The 15,000-nt window shown below is 59.3% G+C and overlaps 1 non-coding gene across 1 annotated transcript; it reads left to right on the top strand.

Annotated features, from left to right (window-relative positions):
* The first annotated feature begins 12,786 nt into the window (after positions 1 to 12,786).
* Positions 12,787 to 12,905, top strand: LOC131867084 (5S ribosomal RNA). The gene has a single exon (XR_009365678.1). It is a non-coding gene; the product is annotated as a 5S ribosomal RNA (ribosomal RNA).
* Positions 12,906 to 15,000: the final 2,095 nt, after the last annotated feature.

The raw sequence follows: 15,000 nt of genomic DNA, 5'->3' as shown, positions 1-15,000 counted from the left end.
GACCGAGTAAGGCCACTCAGAGACATCCATTTCCCAGGTATATGCCCCCTACGCACTTTTGGTGGCGCAACTCGCACGAACAGTCCCACCTCGACCCCGTAAACAAGCTTTTTTGCCTCGAAGAGTTCGTCGGAGACGAAGAAGCAACCTTCAGTGCAAACGTAGCACTCTTTTGTGCAACCGCCCAAACAACGCCCCCTCTACCCTCTGTCGAAACACTCGGCATTGCTGCTCCCTAAGGTGAGCTTCTCCTCATAGGCAATTCCGCTCTTATCCGGTCACGTTTGTGTGCCCGAATTTCGCAAGGCAACCTCCATGGGACATGGAAAAGACTCGAGAAGAGAGCTCGCTCACGGGAGAGAGAAGCCAAGGAGACCACGAGAGTGCTGAGAGTGGGACAGCGCTGAATAGGCGGGAGAAGCCTGCGCGTATAAACGGAGATATATATCCAATTGCAACGAAGGAACGTGCCAAAGATCGAGAACAATGGCAGAAATGCTAGTAACGTGCACTTCGGGACCAACGCATCACCGGAAGACAACCGCCAAACATCGAAAGAGTCGCGATGCTCCGCAACCTACGTGCAAAGCGGTCGCACACCGGGTAAGGGAGTGAGAGCCCCAAACATAGCTGGGCGAGGCGCTCACTCCGCTCTTTAATATCTCGTTAATACCGCCAAGGAAATGGCACAAGCACACACACACAAGCATCCTCGGAAGAGGACAGTTCGAGTGACAGGTCAAATCCAAGAGTTCCGAAGACTACCTCCAGGAACAATCGGGAACAAGACCGATTACAAGTCGTCGAGTCTGTTACTGGGCGAACACGAGATGCGCACAGGAAATCGATCAGCCCTCACAATGGCCCAAGGCCAGAGATCGGACTGCTACGATTTACCCCAACAATCATCGTGCCACTCTTCGCAGAGAGGTGATAGACGCCAACGAGCCCGCGCATAGCAATCGAGGTGTAAAAAGGGCGTTGAAGGCAGGAAGCCTGGACGAAAGAGGCTACGAGGTCACCTCGAAGCGGTCTAAGAATCGGGCGCACTTGGGGCGACTACCAGTGCCAACCCCTTATCCCGCGGTGCGTCCGACACACAGAAATTTCCAAGGCGGCCAAGGAGCCTCCCCGCATAGCAATCGGGGTGTGAGGTTACGGATGCAGCATTGATAGCAATCGAGGTGTGAGGCGAAGGATGCAGAAGTGAGAGCCGAGGGATGTAGCAGAGATAGCAATCGGGGTGTGTGATGCAGAAGAGATAGCAATCGAGGTGTGCGGTGGGAAGGGCCCAGCAGCCAGAATGCATGAAGCGACGGATGAAGCAGTGATGACAACCGGGCTGTGAGGAGAGGAGGGATGCAGCCAAGAAAGCAATCAGGGCTCGAGGCAAGGGATGCATCAAGGATAGCAATCATGTTGTGAGGCGAGATTCCAAAGGCTAAACGTGAGAGGCTGCAGGGTCGACTCAGAGAGGTCTATGCATGTGAGAGGCTGAAAGCAAGGTCGACTCGGAGCGGTCTATGCATCGGGCGCGCTTGGGGCGACTACCAGTGCCAACCCCTTATCCCGCGACGCGTCCGACAAAGAGAACGTTCCAAGGCGGCAGAGGAGGTTACCAGCCGAAGGATGCAGTAGCAATAACAGGTATAGTTCCGCGGCGGCCGAGAAGACTCACCGCATAGGAATCGGGATGCGAGGCGAGGGATGCGGCGGGAAGGCCCCGACGGCTAAACGGAAGAGGCTGCAGGGCCGCCTCGGAATGGTCCAAGCATCGGATGCGATTGGGACGACTACCAGTGCCAACCCCTTATCCCGCGATGCGTCCGATACACAGATAGTTCCAAGGCGGCCGAGGAGCCTCACCGCATATCAATCGGGGTGCGAGGCGAGGGATGGGGCGGGAAGGCCCCAACGGCTAGACGGAAGAGGCTTCAGGGCCACCTCGGAATGGTCCAAGCATCGGACGCGCTTGGGGCGACTGCCAGTGCCAACCCCTTATCCCGCGATGCGTCCGATACACAGATGGTTCCAAGGCGGCCGAGGAGCCTCACCGCATAGCAATCGGGGGTGCGAGGCGAGGGATGGGGCGGGAAGGCCCCAACGGCTAGACGGAAGAGGCTTCAGGGCCGCCTAGGAATGGTCCAAGCATCGGACACGCTTGGGGCGACTACCAGTGACAGCCCCCTATCCCGCGATGCGTCCGATACGAAGATGGTTCCAAGGCGGCCGAGGAGCCTCACCGCATAGCAATCGGGGTGCGAGGTGGGGGATGCGGCGAGATGGCCCCAACGGCTAGACGGAAGAGGCCACAGGGCCGCGTCGGAATAGTCCAAGCATCGGACGCGCTTGGGGCGACTACCAGTGACAACCCCTTATGCCGCGATGCGTCCGATACGAAGATAGTTCCAAGGCGGCCGAGGAGCCTCACCGCATAGCAATCGGGGTGCGAGGTAGGGGATGCGGCGAGATGGCCCCAACGGCTAGACGGAAGAGGCTGCAGGGCCGCCTCGGAATAGTCCAAGCATCGGACGCGCTTGGGGCCACTACCAGTGACAACCCCTTATCCCGCGATGCGTCCGATACGAAGATAGTTCCAAGGCGGCCGAAGAGCCTCACCGCATAGCAATCGGGGTGCGAGGTGGGGGATGCGGCGAGATGGCCCCAACGGCTAGACGGAAGAGGCCACAGGGCCGCCTCGGAATAGTCCAAGCATCGGACGCGCTTGGGGCGACTACCAGTGACAACCCCTTATCCCGCGATGCGTCCGATACGAAGATAGTTCCCAGGCGGCCGAGGAGCCTCACCGCATAGCAATCGGGGTGCGAGGCGAGGGATGCGGCGAGATGGCCCCAAAGGCTAGACGGAAGAGGCTGCAGGGCTGCCTCGGAATAGTCCAAGCATCGGACGCGCTTGGGGCGACTACCACTGCCAACCCCTTATCCCGCGATGCGTCCGATACACAGATAGTTCCGAGGCGGCCGAGGAGGTGGGGGATGCAGCGAGATGGCCCCAACGGCTAGACGGAAGAGGCTGCAGGGCCGCCTCGGAATAGTCCAAGCATCGGACGCGCTTGGGGCGACTACCAGTGACAACCCCTTATCCCGCGATGCGTCCGATACACAGATAGTTCCGAGGCGGCCAAGGAGCCTCACCGCATAGCAATCGTGGTGCGAGGTGGGGGATGCGGCGAGATGGCCCCAACGGCTAGACGGAAGAGGCTGCAGGGCCGCCTCGGAATGGTCCAAGCATCGGATGCGCTTGGGGCGACTACCACTGCCAACCCCTTATCCCGCGATGCGTCCGATACACAGATAGTTCCAAGGCGGCCGAGGAGCCTCACAGCATAGCAATCGGGGTGCGAGGCGAGGGATGCGGCGAGAAAGCCCCAACGGCTAGAGGGAAGAGGCTTCAGGTCCGCCTCGGAATGGTCCAAGCATCGGACGCGCTTGGGGCGACTACCAGTGACAACCCCTTATCCCGCGACGCGTCCGATACACAGATAGTTCCAAGGCGGCCGAGGAGCCTCACCGCATAGCAATCGGGGTGCGAGGCGAGGGATGCGGCGAGAAGGACCCAACGGCTACACGGAAGAGGCTTCGGGGCCGCCTCGGAATGGTCCAAGCATCGGACGCGCTTGGGGCGACTACCAGTGACAACCCCTTATCCCGCGACGCGTCCGATACACAGATAGTTCCAAGGCGGCCGAGGAGCCTCACCGCATAGCAATCGGGGTGCGAGGCGAGGGATGCGGCGAGAAGGACCCAACGGCTACACGGAAGAGGCTTCGGGGCCGCCTCGGAATGGTCCAAGCATCGGACGCGCTTGGGGCGACTACCAGTGACAACCCCTTATCCCGCGACGCGTCCGATACACAGATAGTTCCAAGGCGGCCGAGGAGCCTCACCGCATAGCAATCGGGGTGCGAGGCGAGGGATGCGGCGAGAAGGACCCAACGGCTAGACGGAAGAGGCTTCGGGTCCGCCTCGGAATGGTCCAAGCATCGGACGCGCTTGGGGCGACTACCAGTGACAACCCCTTATCCCGCGACGCGTCCGATACACAGATAGTTCCAAGGCGGCCGAGGAGCCTCACCGCATAGCAATCGGGGTGCGAGGCGAGGGATGCGGCGAGAAGGACCCAACGGCTAGACGGAAGAGGCTTCGGGTCCGCCTCGGAATGGTCCAAGCATCGGACGCGCTTGGGGCGACTACCAGTGACAACCCCTTATCCCGCGACGCGTCCGATACACAGATAGTTCCAAGGCGGCCGAGGAGCCTCACCGCATAGCAATCGGGGTGCGAGGCGAGGGATGCGGCGAGAAGGACCCAACGGCTAGACGGAAGAGGCTTCGGGTCCGCCTCGGAATGGTCCAAGCATCGGACGCGCTTGGGGCGACTACCAGTGACAACCCCTTATCCCGCGACGCGTCCGATACACAGATAGTTCCGAGGCGGCCGAGGAGCCTCACCGCATAGCAATCGGGGTGCGAGGCGAAGGATGCGGCGAGAAGGACCCAACGGCTAGACGGAAGAGGCTTCGGGTCCGCCTCGGAATGGTCCAAGCATCGGACGCGCTTGGGGCGACTACCAGTGACAACCCCTTATCCCGCGACGCGTCCGATACACAGATAGTTCCAAGGCGGCCGAGGAGCCTCACCGCATAGCAATCGGGGTGCGAGGCGAGGGATGCGGCGAGAAGGACCCAACGGCTAGACGGAAGAGGCTTCAGGGCCGCCTCGGAATGGTCCAAGCATCGAACGCGCTTGGGGCGACTACCAGTGACAACCCCTTATCCCGCGACGCGTCCGATACACAGATAGTTCCGAGGCGGCCGAGGAGCCTCACCGCATAGCAATCGGGGTGCGAGGCGAGGGATGCGGCGAGAAGGACCCAACGGCTAGACGGAAGAGGCTTCAGGGCCGCCTCGGAATGGTCCAAGCATCGGACGCGCTTGGGGCGACTACCAGTGACAACCCCTTATCCCGCGACGCGTCCGATACACAGATAGTTCCGAGGCGGCCGAGGAGCCTCACCGCATAGCAATCGGGGTGCGAGGCGAGGGATGCGGCGAGAAGGACCCAACGGCTAGACGGAAGAGGCTTCAGGGCCGCCTCGGAATGGTCCAAGCATCGGACGCGCTTGGGGCGACTACCAATGACAACCCCTTATCCCGCGACGCGTCCGATACACAGATAGTTCCGAGGCGGCCGAGGAGCCTCACCGCATAGCAATCGGGGTGCGAGGCGAGGGATGCGGCGAGAAGGACCCAACGGCTAGACGGAAGAGGCTTCAGGGCCGCCTCGGAATGGTCCAAGCATCGGACGCGCTTGGGGCGACTACCAGTGACAACCCCTTATCCCGCGACGCGTCCGATACACAGATAGTTCCGAGGCGGCCGAGGAGCCTCACCGCATAGCAATCGGGGTGCGAGGCGAGGGATGCGGCGAGAAGGACCCAACGGCTAGACGGAAGAGGCTTCAGGGCCGCCTCGGAATGGTCCAAGCATCGGACGCGCTTGGGGCGACTACCGTTGCCAACCCCTTATCCCGCGATGCGTCTGATACACAGATAGTTCCGAGGCGGCCGAGGAGCCTCACCGCATAGCAATCGGGTTGCGAGGCAGATTATTGGGAAGGGAACCCCCTGGGATGCGGCTCAAGCAGTGCCCAAAGGGACTGGAATGCGGAATCACATCGAGAGACCCAAATGCTATACGAGGGCTCAAATCGAATTATCGATTTGGCCACGACATGGACGCATCGGAACGACTACCTTTGCCGAACCACTCGCAATTGCATCCATACCGAAACCAATAGACATTTCCGTTAGAGCCCTCGCATAGCATTCGGGAATCTCGCATGCCCCTCTAAATCGACCAATGCTGGCGCTCAATGAAAATCCGAGCGCTACCACCGTTCGAGCGCCAGCATTGGTCGAGTTAGAGGGGCACGGGGGAGAATGCTCCAGTCAACACCTCCCCTATATAAGTTATTTGTCCGATTCTCGCACAACCGTAGTCTGCCTCGTCGAATCAAACAACGGTCCCAGATTCCGACTTCCGTTCCGTAGAGACCCAAAAGCTAGATGGAGGCTCGCAAGAAAGAGAGTCGGCGCATAGCAATCGGGTTTCTCGAACGTTTAGGGACCGAGCTCACTTGCGGATAGGGCAAAATCCGCCAAGCAACCCAAAAGCTAGACGGGGGCTCGAATCGAATCGCCTAGGCGGCCACAACAACGACGTGTTGGATCGACTACCAGTGCCAAACCATTCAGCAAGACTAGTCTGTGTCGAGGCCGGATAGAGATTCTCAGAGAGCGCCCGCATAGCATTTAGGAGACCTGCCGCGTCCCTCACACTCGACAAATGGTGGTGCACGTTTATAAATCCGAGCGATCCCAACCCTTTCAAGCACCAACATCGGTCGAGATAGAGGGGCACGGAGGGGGCTGCGTGAGACAACACAGTCCCCTATATAAGTTATTTGTCCGATTCTCACACATCCGAAGAATGGTCATCAAATCGGACAACAACCCAAACTTCCGACTTCCGTCCCAGAAAGCCCAAGAGCTATCTAAAACGTTCATGGCCGGAACTCGATCGCGGCTATACCAGTCCGCCAAGCAACCCAAAAGCTAGACTGGAGCTCTAGTCGAATCACCTCTGTGGCCATTGCAAGGACGTGTTGGAGCGACTACCATTGCCGAACCATTCCGCAGGTCGAGTCCATACCAAGGCCGCATAGAGATTCACGATGAGCTCCTGCATAGCAATCAGGAGACTTGCCGTGTCCATCACAATCGATAAATCCTGGTGCAAGATTTTTGCATCCGAGCGCTCCAACCAGTCGAGCACCAGCATCAATCGACATAAACGGGCACGGGGGGAGGATGCTCGAGAACACTACCTCCCCTATATAAGTTATTTGTCCGATTCTCAAGCAGCCGAAGTCTGGTCATCGAATCGGGTCAAAGACCACAACTTCCGACTTTACCCACAATGCAAGTCATCGAATCGAACATCGGCCCCCGAGTCGGACTCCATGCGTATGTCAGGTCATCGGACCCAAATTCCGCCTTCCTGCGCATGGCGGGCCATCAATATCAACTCGGTCATCGGACCCAAACTCCGCCTTTTTGCGTATGGCACGCCTTCAAATCGGTCATCGGACCCAAATTCCGCCTTCCTGTGCATGGCGGGCCATCAACATCAACTCGGTCATCGGACCCAAATTCCGCCTTTCTGCGCATGGCACGCCATCAACTCGGTCATCGGACCCAAATTCCGCCTTCCTGCGCATGGCAGGTCATCGGACACAAATTCAGACCTCGCCAATATGCCTACGTATCGAATCGGTCATCGGACCCAACTTCCGACTTCATCCATACTGTAGGGTCTTTGAGGTTGGCGCGGTGCGCTCAACCCAGGGAGTCGACCCATCGAAGCATACACCTCCCCTATATAAGCTATTTGTCCGATTCCCACACCTGTGTAGTTTGCACCTCTGACCAGGACATCGACCCCAACTTCCGAACTCGACTGCAACGACGGCACCAGCGCCTTGGTGCGCACCTTGCGACGCACAGTCCCAACATTCGCCTTCCTGCACATGGCAGGTCATCGGACCCAAATTCCGACCTCGCGAGTATGCCTACATATCGAATCGGTCATCGGACCCAACTTCCGACTTCATCCATACCGTAGGGTCTTTGAGGTTGGCGCGGTGCGCTCAACCCGGGGAGTCGACCCAACGAAGCATACACCTCCCCTATATAAGCTATTTGTCCGATTCCCACACCTGTGTAGTTTGCACCTCCGATCAAGACATCGACCCCAACTTCCGAACTCGCCTCCAACGACCGAACCAGCGCCTTGGTGCGCACCTTGCAACGCACAGTGCCAACATTCGCCTTCCTGCACGTGGCAGGTCATCGGACCCAAATTCCGACCTCGCGAGTATGCCTACATATCGAATCGGTCATCGGACCCAACTTCCGACTTCATCCATACCGTAGGGTCTTTGAGGTTGGCGCGGTGCGCTCAACCCGGGGAGTCGACCCAACGAAGCATACACCTCCCCTATATAAGCTATTTGTCCGATTCCCACACCTGTGTAGCTTGCACCTCCGATCAGGACATCGACCCCAACTTCCGAACTCGACTAAAAAGACCGCACCAGCGCCTTGGTGTGCACCTTGCAACGCACAGTGTCAACATTCGCCTTCCTGCACATGGCAGGTCATCGGACCCAAATTCCGACCTCATGAGCATACCTACTAATCGAATCGGTCATCGGACCCAACTTCCGACTTCATCCATACCGTAGGGTCTTTGAGGTTGGCGCGGTGCGCTCAACCTGGGGAGTCGACCCATCGAAGCATACACCTCCCCTATATAAGCTATTTGTCCGATTCCGACACCTGTGTAGTTTGCACCTCCGCTCAGGACATCGACCCCAACTTCCGAACTCGCCTGCAACGACCGAACCAGCGCCTTGGTGCGCACCAAAAGTGCGCACTTTTGGAGGGCACTTTTGTGCGCTCCAAAGGTGCGCACTTTTGGAGGGCACTTTTCTGCGCTCCAAAGGTGCGCACTTTTGGAGGGCACTTTTTGGAGGGCACTTTTCTGCGCTCCAAAGGTGCGCACTTTTGGAGGGCACTTTTTGGAGGGCACTTTTCTGCGCTCCAAAGGTGCGCACTTTTGGAGGGCACTTTTTGGAGGGCACTTTTCTGCGCTCCAAAGGTGCGCACTTTTGGAGGGCACTTTTTGGAGGGCACTTTTCTGCGCTCCAAAGGTGCGCACTTTTGGAGGGCACTTTTTGGAGGGCACTTTTCTGCGCTCCAAAGGTGCGCACTTTTGGAGGGCACTTTTTGGAGGGCACTTTTCTGCGCTCCAAAGGTGCGCACTTTTGGAGGGCACTTTTTGGAGGGCACTTTTCTGCGCTCCAAAGGTGCGCACTTTTGGAGGGCACTTTTTGGAGGGCACTTTTCTGCGCTCCAAAGGTGCGCACTTTTGGAGGGCACTTTTGTGCACTCCAAAGGTGCGCACTTTTGGAGGGCACTTTTCCTGTGCTCCAAAGGTGCACACCTAGGTGAGCACCTTCGACCACACCTTGTAGCACACCAAACTCTGACTTTCGACTTCATCCGCAATGCAGGGTCTTTGAGGTTGGCGCAATGCGCACAACCAGGGGAGTCGACCCATCAAACCCAACACCTCCCCTATATAAGCTATTTGTCTGATTCTCATACATGCGTAGCCTGCAGGAGCAATTAGGACATCGACCCCAACTTTCGGCTTCTAAACGAAAACAAGGTCTTTGAGGTTGGTGTAATGCGAACAACTAGGGGAGTCAACCCATCAAACCCAACACCTCCCCTATATAAGCTATTTGTCTGATTCTCATACATGTGTAGTCTACAGGAGCAATTAGGACATCGACCCCAACTTTTGACTTCTTAACGAAAACAAGGTCTTTGAGGTTGACGTAATGCGCACAACCAGGGGAGTCGACCCATCAAACCCAACACCTCCCCTATATAAGCTATTTGTCCGATTCTCATACATGTGTAGCCTGCAGGAGCCATTAGGACATTGACCCCAACTTTTGACTTCTTAACGAAAACAAGGTCTTTGAGGTTGGCGTAATGCGCACAACCAAGGGAGTTGACCCATCAAACCCAACACCTCCCCTATATAAGCTATTTGTCTGATTCTCATACATGTGTAGCCTGCAACAACGATTAGGACATCCACCCCAACTTCTGAATTCGTCTGCGTTGACCGCACCAAAGGTGCACGCCTTGGTGCTCACCAAAATCCGACTTCCGACTTCTTCTGCTATGCGGGGTCTTTGAGGTTGGCGCAGTGCGCACAACCAGGGGAGTCAACCCACCGAATGCAACACCTCCCCTATATAAGCTATTTGTCTGATTCTCATACATGCGTAGACTGCAGCAATGATTAGGACATCCACCCCAACTTTTGACTTCTTAAACAAGACAGGGTCTTTGAAGTTGGTGCAGTGCACACAACCAGGGGAGTCGACCCATCAAACGCAACACCTCCCCTATATAAAGCTATTTGTCCGATTCTCATACGTGTAGTCTGCAGCAGCGATTAGGACATCGACCCCAACTTCCGAATTCGTTTGCATTGACCGCACCAAAGGTGCACGCCTTGGTGTGCACCCTGGAGTGCACTTTGGTGCTCACCTCGGTGCACACTTTGGTGTGCACCTCGGTGTGCACCAAAGGTGCGCACCTTGGAGCGCACCAAAGGTGTACACTTTGGAGCGCACCACATAGGGTCTTTGAGAGGTTGGCGCAGTGCGCACACCAAGGTGGGTGTTGAGGTGCGTGCCGAGGTGGGTGGGTGCTAGGGTGCGCTCCATGGTGGGTGCCAGGGTGGGTGCGTGCTAGGGTGGATTCCAAAGAGGGTCATAGGGTGGGTGCCAAGGTGGGTTGGTGATATAGTGGGTTCAAAGGTGGGTACTAGGGTGGGTTCCAAGGTGGGTCACAAGTTGGGTGCCAGGATGCGTGGGTGTTAGGTTGGGTGCCAAGGTGGGCTCCTGCGTGGGTGGGTGCTAGGGTGGGTTTCAAGGTGGACGCGAGGGCGGGTGCCAAGGTGGGTAACAAGTTGGGTGTTAGGATGGGTGAGTGCTAGAGTGGGTGCCAAGGTGGGTGGGTGCTAAGGTGGATGCCAAGGTGGTTCACAGGGTGGGTGGGTTCTAGGGTGAGTTCCAAGGTGGGTCACAGGTTCAGTGCTAGGGTGGGTGTCAAGGCGGGTGTCGAGGTGCCTGGGTGCTAGGGTGTGGATGCCAATGTGGGTCATAGGGTGGGTACTAGGGTGGGCTGCAATGTGGGTGCCAAGGTGGGTAACATGCTCGGTGGGTTCTAAATTGGGTGCCAGGGTGGGTGTGCACCCACCTTGCCCGAGGTGGGTGCCAAGGTGCCAGTGTGGGTGGGTGCTAAGGTGGATGCCAAGGTGGGTGAGAAGGTGGGTGATAGGTTGAGTGGTAGGATGGGTGGGTGCCAAGATGGGTCACAGGGTGGGTGCAAGGGTGGGTAGGTGCTAGGGTTGGTGTCAGGGTGGGTGGGTGCTAGGTTGGGTTCCAAGGTGGGTGCGAGGGTGAGTGTCAAGGTGGGTCACAGGTTAGGTGCTAGGATGGGTGAGTGCTAGGGTGCAAAGGTGCCAGGGTGGGTGCTAGGATGGGTCGATGCTAGGGTGAGTGGCAAGGTGGGTCCACAAGTGTCAAGGTGGGTGCCGAGGTGGGTGCCAAGTCGGCGACTGCTATGGTGGATGCCAAGGTGGGTCACGGGGTGGGTGCCAAGTTGCTAGGTTGGGTTCCAAGGTGGGTGCCAACGTGGGTGCTAGGGTGCGTGGGTTAAAGGGTGTGTCACAACGTGGGTGCCAGGATGGGTGCGCACCCACACTGGCCAAGACGGGTGCGGGTGCAAGGTTGGGTTCCAAGCCCGGTCACAGGCTGGGTGCTAGGATGGGTGGGTGCCAAGGTGGGCACCAGGGTGGGTGCACCCACCCTGGCCAAGGTGGGTCACGGGGTGGGTCCTAGGGTGGGTAACGGGGTGGGTACTAAGGTGCGTGCCAAGGTGGGTCATAGGGTGGGTGCCAAGGTGGGCACCAGGGTGGGTGTGCACCAACCCTAGCCAGGGTAGGTCACGGGGTGGTTGTCGGGGTGGGCGTCAAGGAGCCAAGGTGGGTGGCAAGTAGCCAAGTTGCGTGCCAAGGTGGGTGTCGGGGTGGGTGCCAAGGATCCAAGGTGGGTGCCAAGGAACCAAGGTGGGTGTCTGGGTGGGTGCCGAGGTGGGAGCCAGGGTGGGTCCCAAGGTGAGTGCAAAGGTGGGTGCCAGGGTCAAGGTGAGTGCCAATGTGGGTTCCAAGGTGCCAGGGTCAGGGTGAGTGCCAATGTGGGTTCAAAGGTGCTAAGTTGGGTGCGAGGTTGGGTGCGAGGGTGGGTGGGTGCCAAGGTGTGCTAGGTGGAAGCCCGGGTGGGTCGGCATCCCATGGGTGTCGAGTTGGGTGCCTGATGGGTGCTTCTTGTCAAGTTTTAGTCGTCGGGACTCATTTCGAGCCTTAGAGGTCGTTTCTTGTCCGGTTGCCCTGTCTTCGACCTGGGAACCCAATTTTGGTCCTCGGGTCCCATTTTTTTTTGTCTCGCATCCCACTTTTGGCCTGTGGCCTTTTCGGGGTCGATTCTCGTTTTGGGCATCAGAGCATGTTTCTTCTCCTAAAACCCAATATTTGTTTATTAAGTCTCGGAACACATTTTTGTTCTCGTGGACCCATCATGGGTCTTGGAACGCATTTGTGGTCCTTGGGTCCCATTTTGCATCCCGAAACTTGTGTTTTGGTGCTTGATCCCTATTTTGGGTGCCCACCTTGCACCAAGTGCGCACCCGGGGCAAACCGAGCGCCTTGGTGCACCGGGGCAAGATCGAGCGTGCACCCGAGGCGCCCCGAACATGCACCAAGGTGCACTCGGCCCACATGTGAGCGCAGGTCGTTGCGCCCGAGGTGGTGTGTGGGCACCGCGTTGCAGACGGGACACTGCACGCACACGACGCCCCCTCCAGGTGCACGCACGTAGGCCGGGCCGGGTGCACACCCGACGCCCTAGCAAGGTGCGCGCACCCGGGCAGGGCTCACACTTGGCGAACGGGGCGCACTTCGCGAGGGAGGGTGTGCACCTCGACGGGGGTGGGTGGCCGGGGTGGATTCGCACGTGGGTCGCGGTTTGCTAAGTACACACTGCGACAAGCTCATAACGGGTGCGATCATACCAGCGTTAGTGCACCGGATCCCATCAGAACTCCGCAGTTAAGCGCGCTTGGGCCGGAGTAGTACTGGGATGGGTGACCTCCCGGGAAGTCCCGGTGTTGCACCCTTTTTTAGTTTTTCGCCGGGCGTCGCAATGCTATTTGAATAAACCTTTTGCCCGTTTGCGTTCTCGTCGGGGCCGGGCCGGGCCGGGGTGCGCTGCCCGCACTACCGCGCGCGCGGGGGCGACACCGAGCGCGCACCCGAGGCGCCCCGAGCACACAGGCCACGGTGCAACCCGGGCGTTGTGCGCGCACCCCGGTGCGCCCGAGGTGCTGCGCGCGCACCCAGGTGAAATCGGTGTGCACCTCGGCCAGTGCGCGCTCGGTCGAGTCGCGCACGTTGGCCAAGGTGCACGGTGATGTTTCTTACTCTAAGGTTCCGCACCAGACGCCCGGGACAGGTGAGCGAAGCTGGGCGGGGCCGGGTGCGCGGCCGGGGCAGGTGCACGCAGCTGGAGAGAGCTTTGGAGCACACTTCGGAGCGCACCAATGATGCGCTCCATTCAAAAGTTTCCTGAAAAGGCAAAAAAAGTTGAGATTATAGAATTTCCCACTTGAGAGATTGTAAAAAAAAAAAATTTAAAATGAAGGAAACGCGGGTGCCAAGGTGTGCGCAGCCCAGCCAAGGTGTGCGCACCAAGGCGCCCACCCTGGCGAAGGTGCACGCAAGGTGCGCACCCGAGGCAAACCGGACAATTAACCCAACTTTCGACTTCGCGCGCACCTTGGAGCGCACTTCGGAGCGCTCCTTGGTGCGCACCAATCTTGGGCACCTCGGAGTGCACCATGGCGCCCACCAAGGTGCGCACCCGGGGCAAACCGAGCTCCGACTTCGTGCGCACCTTGGAGCGCACGAAAGGTGCGCACCATGGCGCCCACCAAGGTGCGCAGCCCAGCCAAGGCGTGCGCATCAAGGTGCGCACCCTGGCGAAGGTGCGCACCCGGGGCAAACCGAGCTCCGACTTCGTGCGCACCTTGGAGCGCACAAAAGGTGCGCAACCCAGCCAAGGTGTGCGCACCCCGGTCAAACCGAGCTCCGAATCGTGCGCACCAGAGGTGCACGCCATCGTGCGCACCTTGGAGCACACTTCGGAGCCCTCCTTGGTGCGCGCCGATGTTGCGCACCTCGGAGCGCACCCGGGGAAAACAATGCAATTAACCCGACTTTCGACTTCGTGGGCACCTCGGAGCGCTCTCGGGTTCGCACCTCGGAGCACACCGAGGTGCGCACCTTTGATGCGCTGCCTTCACCAATTTCCAGAAAAGGCAAGAAAACATTGAGAAGGTGTGCGCACCGAGGTGCCCACCCTGGCGAAGGTGCACGCGAGGTGCGCACCCGGGGCAAACCGGGCTCCGACTTCGTGCACGCCGCACCTTGGAGCACACTTCGGAGCGCTCCTTGGTGCGCACCAGGGCGCGCAACCCAGCCGAGGTGCCCACCCCGGCGAAGGTGCACGCGAGGTGCGCACCCGGGGCAAACCGGGCTCCGACTTCGTGCACGCCATGGTGCCCACCGCGGCGAAGGTGCACGCGAGGTGCGCACCCGGGGCAAACCGGGCTCCGACTTCGTGCACGCCGCACCTTGGAGCACACTTCGGAGCGCTCCTTGGTGCGCACCATGGTGCCCACCAGGGCGCGCAACCCCGCCGAAGGTGCACGCGAGGTGCGCACCCGGGGCAAACCGGGCTCCGACTTCGTGCACGCCGCACCTTGGAGCACACTTCGGAGCGCTCCTTGGTGCGCACCATGGTGCCCACCAGGGCGCGCAACCCCGCCGAAGGTGCACGCGAGGTGCGCACCCGGGGCAAACCGGGCTCCGACTTCGTGCACGCCATGGTGCGCACCGCGGCGAAGGTGCGCACCCGGGGCAAACCGGGCTCCGACTTCGTGCACGCCGCACCTTGGAGCACACTTCGGAGCGCTCCTTGGTGCGCACCAGGGCGCGCAACCCAGCCGAGGTGCCCACCCCGGCGAAGGTGCACGCGAGGTGCGTACCCGGGGCAAACCGGGCTCCGACTTCGTGCACGCCGCACCTTGGAGCACACTTCGGAGCGCTCCTTGGTGCGCACCATGGTGCCCACCAGGCCGCGCAACCCAGCCAAGGTGTGCGCACCAAGGTGCACGCGAGGTGCGCACCCGGGGCAAACCGGGGTCCGACTTC

This window comes from Cryptomeria japonica, unplaced genomic scaffold, assembly GCF_030272615.1.
Source record: "Cryptomeria japonica unplaced genomic scaffold, Sugi_1.0 HiC_scaffold_163, whole genome shotgun sequence".
Classification (NCBI taxonomy): domain Eukaryota; kingdom Viridiplantae; phylum Streptophyta; class Pinopsida; order Cupressales; family Cupressaceae; genus Cryptomeria; species Cryptomeria japonica.
Note: the sequence above shows the minus strand (reverse complement) of the source record. Positions and strands in the feature narration are given on the sequence as shown.